Source organism: Lytechinus variegatus, chromosome 6 (assembly GCF_018143015.1).
Source record: "Lytechinus variegatus isolate NC3 chromosome 6, Lvar_3.0, whole genome shotgun sequence".
NCBI lineage: Eukaryota > Metazoa > Echinodermata > Echinoidea > Temnopleuroida > Toxopneustidae > Lytechinus > Lytechinus variegatus.
This window is the reverse complement of record NC_054745.1, coordinates 25,912,482-25,928,107: the sequence shown is the minus strand read 5'-3', so window position 1 is coordinate 25,928,107 and position 15,626 is coordinate 25,912,482.

Here is a 15,626-nt window from a genome sequence, read left to right as displayed (position 1 = left end):
AAATGATGTCATAATACATCAAGATCTGGGCCCAGTCTAACACTAGGTGGTTTCAAACCGCCTCGATCACAAGAATCCCCGTTAAATTATGAGAACTTTTTTAGGCTGAAAAATACCCATTAAATATTCCTGCATTCAGACCGCCCTGAAACATACTGTTCAGGATAATTTCTTGAAGTTATGAGCATGCACAGTATGGTCTGATAAGCAGGCAAGGCGCGAGATTCAAAATCACTAGCCCAGCAGCCACCCACGGCGCCGCACCCGACGACACGCTGGGCGAAAAGTTCCCGTAATTTGCTTTCACATCGCCAAAATACCTGCGACCTTGGAAAAATCCCTGCGAAAGTTATTGTAATTTTGCCAAGTACCTACTATTTAGCGGGTATTTTCTTTCTGGGGAATTACGCGTAGTTTGCTTTCACATTACAAAAATACCTGGTATTTTCTGATCGGGGTAGATTTCCCGATCAGAGAATACCTGGAACTGACGAACTTCGATGCGGTCTGAAACCACCTAAAGAGTTGTGATCGATCCGATCAACCGCAACTTTTGGCCAGCAACGTCAACATCTTAAAAGCATGTTTGTTGATGGAATCCTACAAACATATATTTCCCCCTTACAAAATTAAACACAAACCACAGGCATACTAAGCGTTTCTTGTCTTAAAGGACAAGTCTACCCAAACAAAAAGTTGATTTGAAAAAAAGGAGAAATATCCAACAAGCAAAACATTGAAAATTTCATCAAAATTGGATGTAAAATAAGAATGTTATGACATTTCAAAGTTTCGTTTAATTTCACTTAACAGTTATAATTATGCACATCCTGGCTGGTATGCAAATGAGGAGACTATGACGTCATCCACTCACTATTTCTTTTGTATCTTATTCTATGAAATATACGAAATAATTCCCCCTGAACATGTTAGCATTGTTTTATACTATATGGTTCAGTCAAGGTGGTCCTAATTGTCAAATCTGTAAAAATGAAATATTGTATAATTCAAACAATAAAAAATAAAAGAAATATTGAGTGAGGGACATCATCGACTGTCTCATTTGCATGTAACTGAAAAGTGTCGTAACTTTCTTATTTTACATCCAATTTTGATGAAATTTACAGTGTTATGCTAGTTTTGATTTTTCTCTATTTAGGCCTATTCAAATCAACATTTTTGGGGGGTGGACTTGTCCTTTAATTAGAAAAACTACCCCCTTTTCCATGGTAAATATATATTCTACATCTCTGTGTACACAAATTTAGTGGATCCTTACCAGATTCAAATATAAGAAGTTGTCACCTTCACAAAGTTTTAGTCACTTTTTCATGTCAAGTGAATCGCTATTAAATCCATTCAAAGGTTCCTAATGTCTAAAGAAATACCTGCTGCATATTATGAATCAACTTGCTCCAATTTAAAAAGACATTCCATGAGAACAAGACGAAAATATCTCCAAAGAGAGAGAGAGAGAGAAGTTCTAACAGGTCTCACACACTGCTCCTCCAATGTCCTCAATAGCAACGCGAGACAAAATAGTTTACAGGACAAACGACACTCTGAATGATATTAGATCCCTGGTCATCGCATCATAGAAAGTCGCAAGTTATCAGACGAAATCTCAAAGGAATTTGTTCAGCATTTTTACCATGAATGAAGATTCCACATAAACAGCTACCGATGACAATAAAAAATGATACAGAGGTTTGATTCCTCAGCTAATCTAAATAGTTGAAAGTTATCAGACCGAAACCTCTTTATAGAAATTTGTTTGGTATTTGATGTCACAAATGAAGATGCCACGGTGCTTCTGCATACAGGGATGAAGTCAGTGAATGCCTCCAAACCCGGCACGACGCGAGGTGACTCTGCCACGAAGTGACTCATATGACTTTACCAGCTCCCAAAATGAATGTGAATTCGAGTTATTCAACTCCGACCAACCTGCCTGTGTTTAGATCTAAGCCAGACTGTGGAGATTGCATGGAGAGAGAGGGAGAGAGAGCAAGCGTTGGGTGTGTGTGTTGGAGGACATGATCCTACGACCCTTCAAGAGTGCACCCCTCCCCTTTCTCTGGGGGAGAGGTGGGGGGGGGGAGCACAATATAGAGCTTTGATTGTGTGTTCATTGGAGGACATGATCTGTACGACTATAAAGTAGATCCACCCCTCCCCCTTACTCCAGGGGAGGAGGGGGGGGGGGGAATTTGTATTGGGTGGGTGCATTCTGCATTGCCATTGTCTGTTGTGTTTTTGCCATTAGTCATGTGCGCTGCATGGAGATGGAATTGACAGATCTCCTCAGATGGGTGGAAGTGGTGAGAACCATTCATAAAGGGTTGGATTTGTTAAGAAAATGAAAACCTTGCCAAGTTTGATGGGGGCAAAATAATTCTAAATGTCTCCAAGGAGGTGTCTTTATTTATTTAATTCATTTCCAGGCAAGAAAACATGACAGCAATAGAAACATTACAACAGAAATGTAAAATTGAGCACCAGCCAATGCCTGGGGATCACCTTTTACCCTTTTTACACAGGCTAAAATTTCCTTAACCCTGTACTAAAGGTGGGGCTAAATTGCCATTTAGCTCCACCTATAGTACGGGGTTAAGCTTAGCCCACTTTCGTTTTACACAGCATTTTTGCAAAGTGGGCTAACCCCACCTTTAGTACGGGATTATTTGGCCCTGCAAAAAAGCAGGGTTATCCCAGCAATTGCGGTGCTAAGAGCGATAGTACGGGGTTAAGATCGCTAGTGTAAAACGAAAGTGGGCTAAGCTTAACCCCGTACTATAGGTGGGGCTAAATGGCAATTTAGCCCCACCTATAGTACGGGGTTAAGGAAATTTTAGCGTGTGTAAAAAGGTACGAGTGAAGTACTTGTACTACGAATGATCGACAAAAACCACTAGTCCGGGGTTAGCGAGTTTCGTGTGTGAAAAGCAAGCATTGCTTATCCGGGGTTAGCAATAACAATTTGGCATGTGTGAAAAGGAAAAAAAATAGTACGGGGTTAAGAATAGTACGGGGTTAGCGATAGTCCGGGGCTAAGAAAATCCTGTGTAAAAAGGGTATAAAAGAATTGAAAATTCTGTCAAGAGGTTCTCCACATTGGCTGGTGTCTACATGGAAAAACACATAATAGCAATAAATTCAAACATGTAATTACAATACTTCTATATAAATTAACATTGTCATTCAAAATCAAAATAGAGCTTTTTTTCCATTTCACTTGAACCTTTCCACTTAGCGCCCATTTGTTCAGGCTTTTCACTTTCATTTGTCTTTGTATTTCCATAGCATTGGTTGATAATCAAAGCTCAACATTTTCAGTATTTCCTTTTATTATTTAATGACAATTGAAGTCCATTTTTCAGTATTTTCTTTTGCGGTTCCAAAGACGGCTTACTAAACAACTTGTTATGAAGCTCATATTCTACAAAAAATAAACAGACCTCAAATCCATGTACATGTAACTGGAAAACAGAAATAATTTGACACAAAAAATAGAAAGAAACAGTACTTCCAAAAGCAGTAAATATATACAGTAAGTGACCATGAAAAGTAGGAAAATCATATCAAAAGCAGCTCAAAATGGTCTAAAATTCTCATTCTTTCCTCATCAAATTCAGAATGGTCGATATTTAAAGGACAAGTCCACCCCAACAAAAACTTGATTTGAATAAAAAGAGAAAAATTCATTAAGCATAACATTGAAAATTTCATCAAAATCGGATGTAAAATAAGAAAGTTATGGCATTTTAAAGTTTTGCTTATTTTCAACAAAATAGTTGTATGAATGAGCCAGTTACATCAAAATGAGTTGATGACATCACTCACTCACTATTTCTTTTGTATTTTATTAAATGAAATATGAAATATTTTTATTTTCTCGTCATTGTCATCTGAAATGAAGTTTCATTCCTCCCTGAACATGTGGAATTCCATTATTTTAACATTTTGTGCTTCAGGCAATGAGGTCCTAATCATCAAATTCGTAAAAAATGAAATATTGTATAATTCAAACAATAAAAGACAAAAGAAATAGTGAGTTAGTGACGTCATCGACTCTCTCATTTTGATGTAACTGGCTCGTTCATATAATTATTTTGTTGAAAATAAGTGAAACTTTGAAATGTCATAACTTTCTTATTTTACATCCGATATTGATGAAATTTTCAGCATTGTGCTTGTCTGATTTTTCTCTATTGATTTAAATCAACATTTTTCTGAGGTGGACTTGACCTTTAAAATAATTGCTTCCCCCTTTAACGGATGGCCCATACAGTATGACCAACCGCTCAGTAAGGATGTACATGTATGGGAGGCTGCTGCCCATTGCGTGGTTGTACCAGCGCTGCCACACGAGGGCAGCCACATAAGTGCCTACCAAAGTGACAGACGACGGAGAAGCAGGAGGGAGCGACTGTGTTGGTAATCATGCAATGTCGATGAGGATACCACGCTGGGGGCAGGTTCCACAAAATACCCTGTTCATACACTCCTAGAGATGCTAGTCTTTGTCAACAGAAACATATTTTAAGAAGGAAAAAGTGTATTTCTTGAAATAAAGGACTCTCTAGAATTTCTCTCATAGTAATGGTCTCCAGCCAGCATTAGTATTATCATTATTATTATTACCATTGTTATCATTACTATCATCATCATCATCATCATCATCATCACCATCACCATCACCACCACCATCATCATCAAAATCTTCATCATCATCATCATCATCACCATCATCATCATCATCATCATCACCACCACCATCATCATCATCATCATTATCATCATCATCACCACCATCATCATCATCATCATCATCTTTATCACAATCTTCATCATCATCATCATAATCATCATCATCATCATAATCTTCATCATCATCATCATCATCATCATCATCATCATCATTGTCATCATCACCATCATCGTTGATACAATTATCATTTAAGCCCTGCTTTATTTTTATTTCATGCATGCATGGAAGTGTAAACCTTTTGCCTACAACTCTATATTATACATTTGATTCAGATGAGATGGGATAGTGTCAATGCATAGACAAGCTGGTACCAGTAAACACTTCACTTTAAAACATCTACAATAAACATCTGTCCATCAATTAATCATAACCAGGGATGCACTTCATGAAACAAGTCAGCCGCTGACAGCCGTTACAAGCTACTGAAATTCGTGTATCCGATTGGCTGAGAACAGATTAGTGAGGGAAAATCATTGAGAAATCTATTCATGAACTACCCCCCCCCCCCCCGATTATCCCATATGTAAAACGTTAAGAATTGGTACTCATCAGTAACTGGTTGTTTGATTAATAGGACTTGTTTAACAAAATGAAGGTTTTTCCAGTTCAATGCCCACTTAACTCCTAAAGCCCAGCGCACACTATGCAATGCGATCACATCAAGATTCGATTACAACAAAATCACAGAGTGCCCGCCAACCTACAACATGCTGCAACTGCCACCTGTTTTGCTGCAGAGACCAAATCTCAGACATTTGCCATGTCAAATCATTCTGCGAATTTGCTTATTCCAGCCAATCAGATTTGTCCTAGACGATGTCATGGTCAATTCGCTGCGCTGCTGCAACACAGAAAACGTCTGCACAAGAGAAGACGCGCCATGAGATGAAGCGCGCCGCTAAAGAGCTGTTGCGATATGTGCGCTGCCCTGCGATTGCACTGAGACGGGAATGGTTACTCGTTGGAATCGGATCTTAGTGCAATTGCATTGTGTGAGCTGGGCTTGACCAGACTCCATCCCACCAAAGCTTACACAGACGATGTGCCCATTTCAGGTTTTCGCAATGTTTGATTTTCAGGGGGGGGGGGTAGGGAGTGCTATCAATTGGTATAAGACCAACTAGTTTCAGATCAACCTGTAAAACAGACAATTTGGTATATAGGACCAACTGGTATGGGGGGGAGGGAGTGTTATCAAAAGGTTGCATGATGACCAATATTAAACAGCGACCAATACAACCCAAAAAGAGAGAAAAGAATATGGGTGTTTCCATGTCATGGCCCAACTTTTATATCTGATATCCCATGATTTTGTTTCTGTTCAAGGAACTCCTGTAGGAACTCACAAAGCAGCTTTCCCCATAGTCAACACCAAGCTGGTCTATAACACATTACTTTGCAAAGACTTTGCGTCTATGTTAATCAGTCATAGGCCTGTATTCTGACGTTGGGGTTTCAACTTTAAACTCAGGTTTAAAGTTGTGGTTTAAGTATGGACAGCCAATTGCTACATAAACCACTAACAATACAGAGATATCATATTTCAGCTCATTTTGATCTCAAATCCTTCATGATTGTCAAGGAAGTATAACTAGATGATTGCCTTCACCATCGATGAATCAGAAAAGAGCACAGTAAACATAAGAAACATACAACTTAATAAAAAATTTTTAACACTTTTGGCTTCCCATAAGTTTAGCACAGAGTTAGACCATGGTCTAAGTTAAACCCGACTGCAGAATACGGGCCATAGTGGCTGACCATTATAGACTTTTCCTATTCAATTATGTACAGACAGCATTTTCATTCTGTGATTGGCCTGTCTGATACGAATAAATTATTAGAGTTGATTTGAATAAAAGAGAGAAAAATCAAACCAGCAGTGATGATATTCATTTGAAATTGACCAATCACAGAATGATAATAGGGTGATAGAAAGTGGGGTCAGATGGTGTCATGAAAAACTGGGGTCAAGTTATGGAATCATCCCTTCGAAGGGCACGCTATAGATAAGTGAGAAGTCTATAGCTTCAGAATGCACTTGCATGTGATTTATCATAATCGTATCGCTGATAAATATGAAGAGTGTGAATGTGCCCCTTGACCTAGCCTGACACAGCAGGGAACATCCTTGACCTATTCATACCGGGCTAATAATACCAAACCATCCATCAAAACAGTGATTGGGGTCTTTCAGACGATTGTTTTAGCAGTATTCTGACATAGCGAATAACAATTAAAAATCACAACATGTTTTAAATAAGTTGGTATTAAAGGAGGGGGCATGTGCAGTTGCCATGACAATTATCCGCCTTTTTCAGGTTGGGCGCTCGTAAAAAAAGTGTGGATTATTTTCGGAGTTTGTGAATGCAATTTTTATAAAATTATCCGCATTACTTTTAGGTGGATAATTGGAGGATGGGTTTATGAAAGGGGTATAAGATCACAATGGAGGAAATCTGCAAAAATGCATTCTACTCTTGTGGGCATGTCCCTAACGATTCCATACGGTGTTATTCACACTAGTAATAGAGAATAAACCTTTAAAAACATATGTGAAAGTCATCTTTAAAAGAATGATTAAACACAAATGCCAGTTGTGGTAACCCAAAATAAGGTCAAACAAAATCCAATGAAATTACCACCAGAGTTTTTGTATGTGTCAAATGATCTAGGTAGGAAATGCGTAGGACTCATTACTGAGAAATGAGCGAAATACCCCGGGGGGGCCACTTCCATTCACGAGTGGATACCATGCGGGACCTTGGGGTCTCGAAAAGCACCCTAAACACGTAATTTCCATATTCTGAAAATGCACCCCTTAACAAGTATTGGCGTGTGAAACCATACCCTTAACAAGTATTGGAAACAAAACGATACTCTTGGCAAATATTCCCTGAAATGAACCCCTAAACAAGTACAGGAATGTATTATTGTTACGGGTCCTTCGGTGGTCGGCTTTACCTTATTTGGGTTTAGTACGACCCCACCTTCTACACTCTAAACACGAACAGTTGGGGGCAAAAACGACATCCTTTATAAAACATTTTAATTTTGTTTTATCATTCCCGCAAATTCGACCCTAAACACGTAATTTTCCTACCGAAATAGATACCCTTTTTTCATTATTTTTTTGTTTTTGACACCCTTATCACGTTACGTACGTAACGTGCCCTATCGTGAAAAGGACATCCTTTTTACGTGTTTTTTTGGTCGCGCATGGTATCCACTCGTCAATGTAAGTGACATTCCTGTCCTTCTGTCCTCTGACTCTCTTTTTCCAAGCAATAATAAATCCATAAAACAAGTTAACTCATAAATTATGGTTCTATACTGGCAGTCGTCATTGTGCTTGCTTTTCAGGTACAGGATTTCATAAAGTAAGGATTACATAAACATTGACATACTGAAAGGTCATGCAGAACAAAGATAATACAGATGTGTGACTGTTCTCTGACTTTAGGCAGAGCTGCACCAGCCCGAGTTTGCTCAATCTCGAGATTCAAAAACCGTCTCCACCAGCATCAGAAGAGCAATTCGTGCTTGAGAGAGGCATCCGTGCATGATGAAGTGACGGCGTGAATAAATAATCCTGAGTGCATCTGCACCTGCGAACTAGCGGGATAATTCGAAAATAGCGTGCTATTTTGCAAATAATCCAAAGTTGACTTGGGATTGCAATCTCCATTAATCCTACGAACTAGCGCGATAATCGCATCTCCGTTACAAATAATTTCAGTTGGGGATACTTTGCCCGATCAGAAATAGCGTGCTAATTTGAAACCTCGGGGTGGTGCAAAAGACCCTTGTGTTCTTACCTAAAATACTACATGAAATGATATTACCGGTAATGAAATCACCATTTATACTATCAATGTCATTATTTATAAAAGAAACCTATATTTAGAGTACTAAACTTTCAATATTTCTGTGAAGAAATGAGATGCCCATCTGTCACTTTTGAAATTTGAGAGGGACTTTACAGTACAAAGGTCTATACTCACTCTGACCGAGATGAAAAATGAAAGTGCCTAGACAACGAGACTACAATGATGATAGTAATTTCATCATAATTGGTAAAAGAATGTAAGTTATGGAGTATCATCTGAGGGGAACTCGTGGCTTGACTATAAGGAGTGTCTTCACTAGAGGGCACACATGAATAATTCATCCGCGCCCAATGCATTCTGCACAGGTAGAAGTAAAGATCACATGACTTTATTGATTAGAATAATTCACCAAAACTAGGTAAAATGTTTGTATATCAAAATACAAACATAAAAAAAACAATACTATGTTCATACTCTTTCATAATTAGGGCTTTTGGGGAGCTAGACTGCATTTTTGTATTTTATTTCAATTAAATATTATCCACAATGAAGTTCCAGTTTTTCTCACCTAGAACTAACAAAAATTATAATTTGACTTTTGTTTGAGCTGGAAGAATACCAGATTAACATATCTAGTTTTGTTGCAGTGTCAGTGAATTAAAATGAAATCTATGGAGGGACTGATTTTTGATTATTTTTTTTTGATGAGCAATGACTTTAACTCGTGAGTGAAATGGGGGTCCGATCGTGTGTGCCATAGAATAAAGGAATTGTGGATCAAGGCGCGGGGGGGGGGGGGCACAACATATAGGCCCGAATTCACAAAGGTGGTTTTGAAAACCCACGGTTGAGTCCATGGTTTATGCATATTTTCTGTATCATTACACTTATTTTACTGCGTACATGTATATTAAAAAATGTCCTATGCTGATGCGCGCTTTTGTCACAGTGCGCCAAATTGAAGCCTGTTGCCGTGGTTATCCACACTAACTTCATGAGTCCACTCTTCAAACAGTGGATTCATGAATAAAATAGTGTATCTAACAGGCATCAATTTGGCGTAATGTGACACAAGCGCACATCAGCATTGGACATTTTTTATATACGCGCCCGATACGCGGTAAAATAAGCGTAATTTATACAGGAAATCTGCATAGACCATGGACTCAACCGTGGGTTTTCAAAACCACCTTTGTGACTTCGGCCATAATCTATCTCTATGCTATACCAATAAGATATGAAAGGAATGCCAATCACTTCATTCATATGTCAGCTATCAATAAAAGTTTAAGGATGTAACCCTCTTGGAGATGTATTTAAAGGACAAGTCCACCCCAACAAAAAGTTGATTTGAATAAAAAGAGAAAAAATCAACAAATTTAACACTGAAAATTTCATCAAAATCGGATGTAAAATAAGAAAGTTATGACATTTTAAAGTTTTGCTTCATTTCACAAACAGTTACATGTACATGTATATGCACATCCTATTGGGTATGCAAGTGTGGAGGCTGATGATGTCATCCACTCACTATTTTTTGGGTATTATATTATATGAAATTTTCTAATTTTCTCCTCATTGCCAAGTGAAACAACGATTTATTCCTCCTTGAACATGTGGAATGAGCATTGTTTAATACTATATGATTCAGTAAAGTTGGTCCTTACTGCCGAATCTAAAAAAAGAAATATTGTATAATTCAAACAATAAAAAAGAAAAGAAATAGTGAGTGAGGGACATCATTGCCTGTCTCATTTGAGTTGTCTATGTCACTGTTTTGTGAAAAATAAGCAAACTTTAAATTGCCATAACTTTCTTATAATTTTACATCTGATTTTGATGAAATTTTCAGTGTTATGCTAGTTTGATTTTTTCAAATCACCATTTTTGTGGGGTGGACTTGACCTTTAAACAGGTTGAGTGACTTTACTAATAATCCTATCTTAGGCCTTATTTTACGCCGGAAGGGAGGGGAGGGGCGGGGCACTATCAGTAGAAGGCAGACATCCTGTGCGCCTATGGGCATTCAAAATGGACCATAAACCCTTTATCCCAGATGGGCTGAAATTTGCAAAGATGTCCCTATTTATCACTAAATTATTTCTGTAGATTGCCAGTTTAGCATGAATATAATAGAACAGCATAGTCCTAAAAAAATGTATGCCCCCTGATACATGCTATATGATTTGGCTAAAACTGATCGATCAATTAGTTTATAATATATTGTTGGTTTAATGATATAGTCAACAATTGACAGTCATCCATCTGTTTTCATGGTAGTTAATACCTGACTTTATCAAATTGCCAATTCGTCCACTCACCACACGGTCTATCTTCATTTAGTCTAATGTAATTTTGTCTATCAAACTTTTGTCTAACAACCATTTGGTCCAATCATAACTTCGTCTAATCACCAATTTGTCGATAACCATTTCACCTCATAACCGTTTGGTCAATGTCCATTTTATTTTGATCGTTTCGCCCAGTTACAATGTAATACTAGTTCCAATTAGACCAAATGGTATATAGACTAAATGGCTATTGACCAACTGGCTAATAGACGAAATGGTGAGTGAATGAAATAACATTAAGACCATATGGATATTGGACAAACTGATGGTAGACCAAATGGCAACTTGGTAATCGGACAAATTGAAAATAAACCAGTCATATTTTGCCAACTCCAAATGGTTGAAACTCTGTGGTCAGTGAACAAGAGAGGGCGACATTTCCATCATCATCAACATTCAGGCACAAGCAATCGCTTCCAGGAGAGCATTTCATGAAAATGAAACAAAGTAGTTTTTGTTAAAAGCTACTGAAATCCATGCATCTCATTGGCTAAACAATCCTGAGAACAAATCTGGTCATTGAAAAATCCCTGAAGATTTCTGTTACATCCAAGAACCTATCATTTGACAGGGACTGCAGACCAGTTTTGAAAGTGTGTGTGGGGGGGCTGACAAAAAAAATCACAATCAAATGATCATTTTGATGTTTTTGTACACGGTTTTTGCAGCCCCTGGTTAAAGTAGAGGATTCTTATATCAAGATTATTCTTTCTGCTTTTCTTTTAGAGTTTATATCATTCTTCAATCCTTCAACTCTTCAAAAAGTATAGTATAGTTTCTGTAATATACATAGATGTTTCATAGTATTTATAAAAGTATATCATCGGTTGGTTTGTTAAGTGCACTTAATCCCAAAGTCACTTTTTTCTTCTTCAATATTTGTTTGAATTGATTTTCTTTTCTTTTAATTTTCTTCTTTTATGTTTGTTAAACTGGCTATAGAATACATGCATTTGTTTCATGAAAATCAAATTTTGTATACATACCTTTTTACCAAAAGATATTCAGATATGGTTTTCCAATACCTTTCAACAATTTGTTGTAAAATTTCAAATGTTTTACATCACATCTGAAGAGCAATCTTTTGCTGTTTCATGTTTTACTACAAAATATTTCCTACTATCATGAAAAAACCCGTAACCTCATTACGAGAACTGTTGCGGGGATTTCTAAAGTCAGAGGTATTTTTTTGGCAGTGTGAAAACAAATTATGGGAACTTTCTCTGTCCAGGGGGTGTTTCACCTAGTTGAATACGCTAGGAAAGGCTTGAACGCATTGGTCAGATCATGCAATGAGGACGCGCACTACTGCGTATCTATCTATAAGATCGAGCGTTGCATATCTTGTACGCGTCGGCATTTAAGTACGACTTAAGTCATACTTAAATCTTTGTGAAACACACCCAGGGTGTATAGTTGGGGCAAGAGCCGTGGGTGGCTACTGAGGTGTGACTTTGAATCTAATTGCCTGCTTTATCATATCATACTGCCCATGCTCGTAACTTTGAGAACTTACCATAAATGGTCTTCTTCGATTGGTATGAACATGGAAAATAATTATTGGGTATTTTAAGGCCTAAACAAGGACTTGTAAATTAACAGGTACTCTCATCATGGAGGGGGTCTCAATATGCCTTTGGGAGTATTTGCTGGAGACACTCTAGTGAATCTACCTCTATGGGTTAAGAAATTCCAATTGTTAATCCATCCAAAAATACATCAATCAATAACATATCTATCAATCAATCTATTCATCAATCTATCCATCTATCAATCAATCAATCTTTCAATTTATAAATCAATCTATTCAATTTATCTATCAATCAATTAATCAATCTTTCAATTTATCAATCAAATCAATCAATCAATCAATCTTTCAATTTATCAATCAATCTATTCAATTTATCTATCAATCTATTCATCAATTCATCAATCATTCAATCAACTAATTAATCAACAAATCAATCAATCAGCCAACTAACCAATCAATCAACTTAACAACAATAAAAGCTATCACTAAGTAATTAATGATCATCACAATGTTATATCAAATCCAGGTTGTTAATGTTAGAAAACAACATGAAAAGAAAAATTGTTACCTGATATTTAAATTTTTTGAATGGCAATGACCTAGCTGACTATAAGACAAGACAGTAGTAGACTGATGTTAGTGAATAACATTTAAGTAAGAGAGAGAATGATGTAAACCATTGCAGCTTGAAAATGTTAAGTGTATAAAGAGAATTAAGTATTAATTTTTCTTTTGCTAGAATAGATTTCTTGCTTGGCATCGAACCCAAGGTCTAGCTTAAAGGTTAATTTGAAAGAAATCTGTGTAACTCGCATTGCACAAAGACTAACAAAAGTACCATTTCCTAAGCACTTTCCATCTAAAATGGCAAGCTAGAATTGTAAAATTCATGAGTAAATTGCCACTTGGGGACTGTTTCATTAAGGATTTGCAACTGTTTTAACTTTGCCATTATGGCAACTACCATGGGAACCTTGATTATGGTTGGCTGCAGACTTACCATGGTACACAGCAAAAACTGTGGTGTTAACCGGTGTACATAGAGGACCACATCAATTATTTTACACTGGTGTTAAATTGGTGGTGTTAGTTTTACACCTATAGGTGTTATTACTACACCTTTGGTTGTTACATTTACACTCTTTGGTGTTATGTTCAATCTTTAGGGTGCAATTTTAACACCTCAGGGTGTGGTCCTCTATTAACACCAATTGGTGTCAGTTTTAACACCACAGTTTTTACAGTGTAGTTGCCATTATGGCAATGGCAAAGTTACAAAAGTCACAAGTCCTTTGTGAAAAGGACCACTGGATTTGGTTGAATGCCATTTGGGGACCTGTTTCATAAAGGACTTGCAACTGTTGCAACTTTGCCATTATGGCAGCTACCATGGAAACCTTGATTATGATTGGCTGCAGAGCCCTGTTACCATGGTAGTTGCCATTATGGCAAAGTTACAATGGTTACAAGTCCTATGAAAAGGGCCACTTGATTGGTTTTAATGCCATTTGGGGCCATTCCTATTAGTCAATGCTAGGTAGGTCTCACCTTTCTTATTCTAATACCTGCTTAGTATTAAGTCGCTTGTTTTTTTTTTTAAATCTCAATTGGTCTACAACTGGTCTGGTCTCATGATACATGGTCCTGTTACATGTTTGGTCTCACCCCATATGGTCCAGACTTCCTTGGACTAATACATATTTGGTCTCATCCTACATGGTCTTATCTCAATTGGCCTAGTGCATGTTTGATCCCATTCCTCAAGGTCTAATCCAATTTTCGAACAACCAATTCCTCCATGAACTGGAATAAAATCAACTGTTAAGAGACCATTTGGTATAAGACCAACTGGTATAAGACAAACTAGTATAAGACTGACTGGTATAAGACCAATAGGTAAAAGGCCAATTGCTATAAGACAAACTGTTATCAGGTCAACTAGTACAAGACCAACTAGTACAAGACCAACTAGTATAAGATTGGCTGGTAAAAGAACAACTGGTTTAAGACCAACTGGTATTAGGCAAACTAGTATGTATGAGACTAAGTGGTTTAAGACCAGTTGCTACCAGACCAACTGGTATCAGTTGGTCTGGTATAAGACCAACTGGTATAAGACCATTTGGTATAAAACCAGTTGGTATAAGGCCAATTTGTACAAGATTAACCGGTATAAGCCAAATTGGTTTAAGACCAACTGGTATAGGCCAAACTGCTTTAAGACCAACTGGTATGAGCCAAACCAGCAAAAGACCAATTGGTATACGACCAACTAGTTTCAGATCAACCTGTAAAAAAAGACAAATTGGTATATAAGACCAACCGGTATTGGGGGGAAAGGGAGAAAGATAAAATATGGAGCAACAGATATGAAACAAAACCAAGGACCACTCAACTTTTTTTCTAAATAAACCATACATTTTTTAACCTTTCTTGTTATATGGGAAATTATTTCAAGGTATACAATAAAAAAAATCATACATTTCAAATAGGCATGTATTTCTTAACTGTGGTAAACACATTCGGGTTAGAAAATCTGTGATCACATTCTGAGAAAAATAGTTGAGTGATCCCTGTTGTATTGCATATGACTTGCATATGAAATGCTCACTTTTTTTTTTTTGCTGTGAATAAACCAGTTCGGAGTGACATCATGAGGAATTTTGGTCAAATGACCTTTCATCTATTTCACTATGATAGGCAAATATTATGTAGCATGCCTTACATAGCAGGATGCAGAAATTGCAGAGACCAATGCCGACCGCACAGAAACGTTGTTAGCTTAACATGGCGCTAACAGTAAGCTCAGTCACATCTTTCGGATTGTTAAAGTTTGAATATTCATTTCAAATGTTAAGCAATGCACTGTTGTAACATTAGGCAACGCCGCCACATTACTGGTTGTAACAGGGCCTCTGTTAAAGCACTGTTAGCGCTAATAACGGTTCTGCGCAGTCAGTACAGGTGACTGGAATAGCACTATGAATAATGAAGGTATTTGTTGCATTTCTACTTTGAATGCATTAGCATGATGTTAAAACAATGACTTGGTCAACTGTGAAATACCAGTCGCTAGTGGACGCATTGTTGTTTTACGCACATCTTATGAAAAACACAGTTCAAAAGTAATAATCAAGGCATCA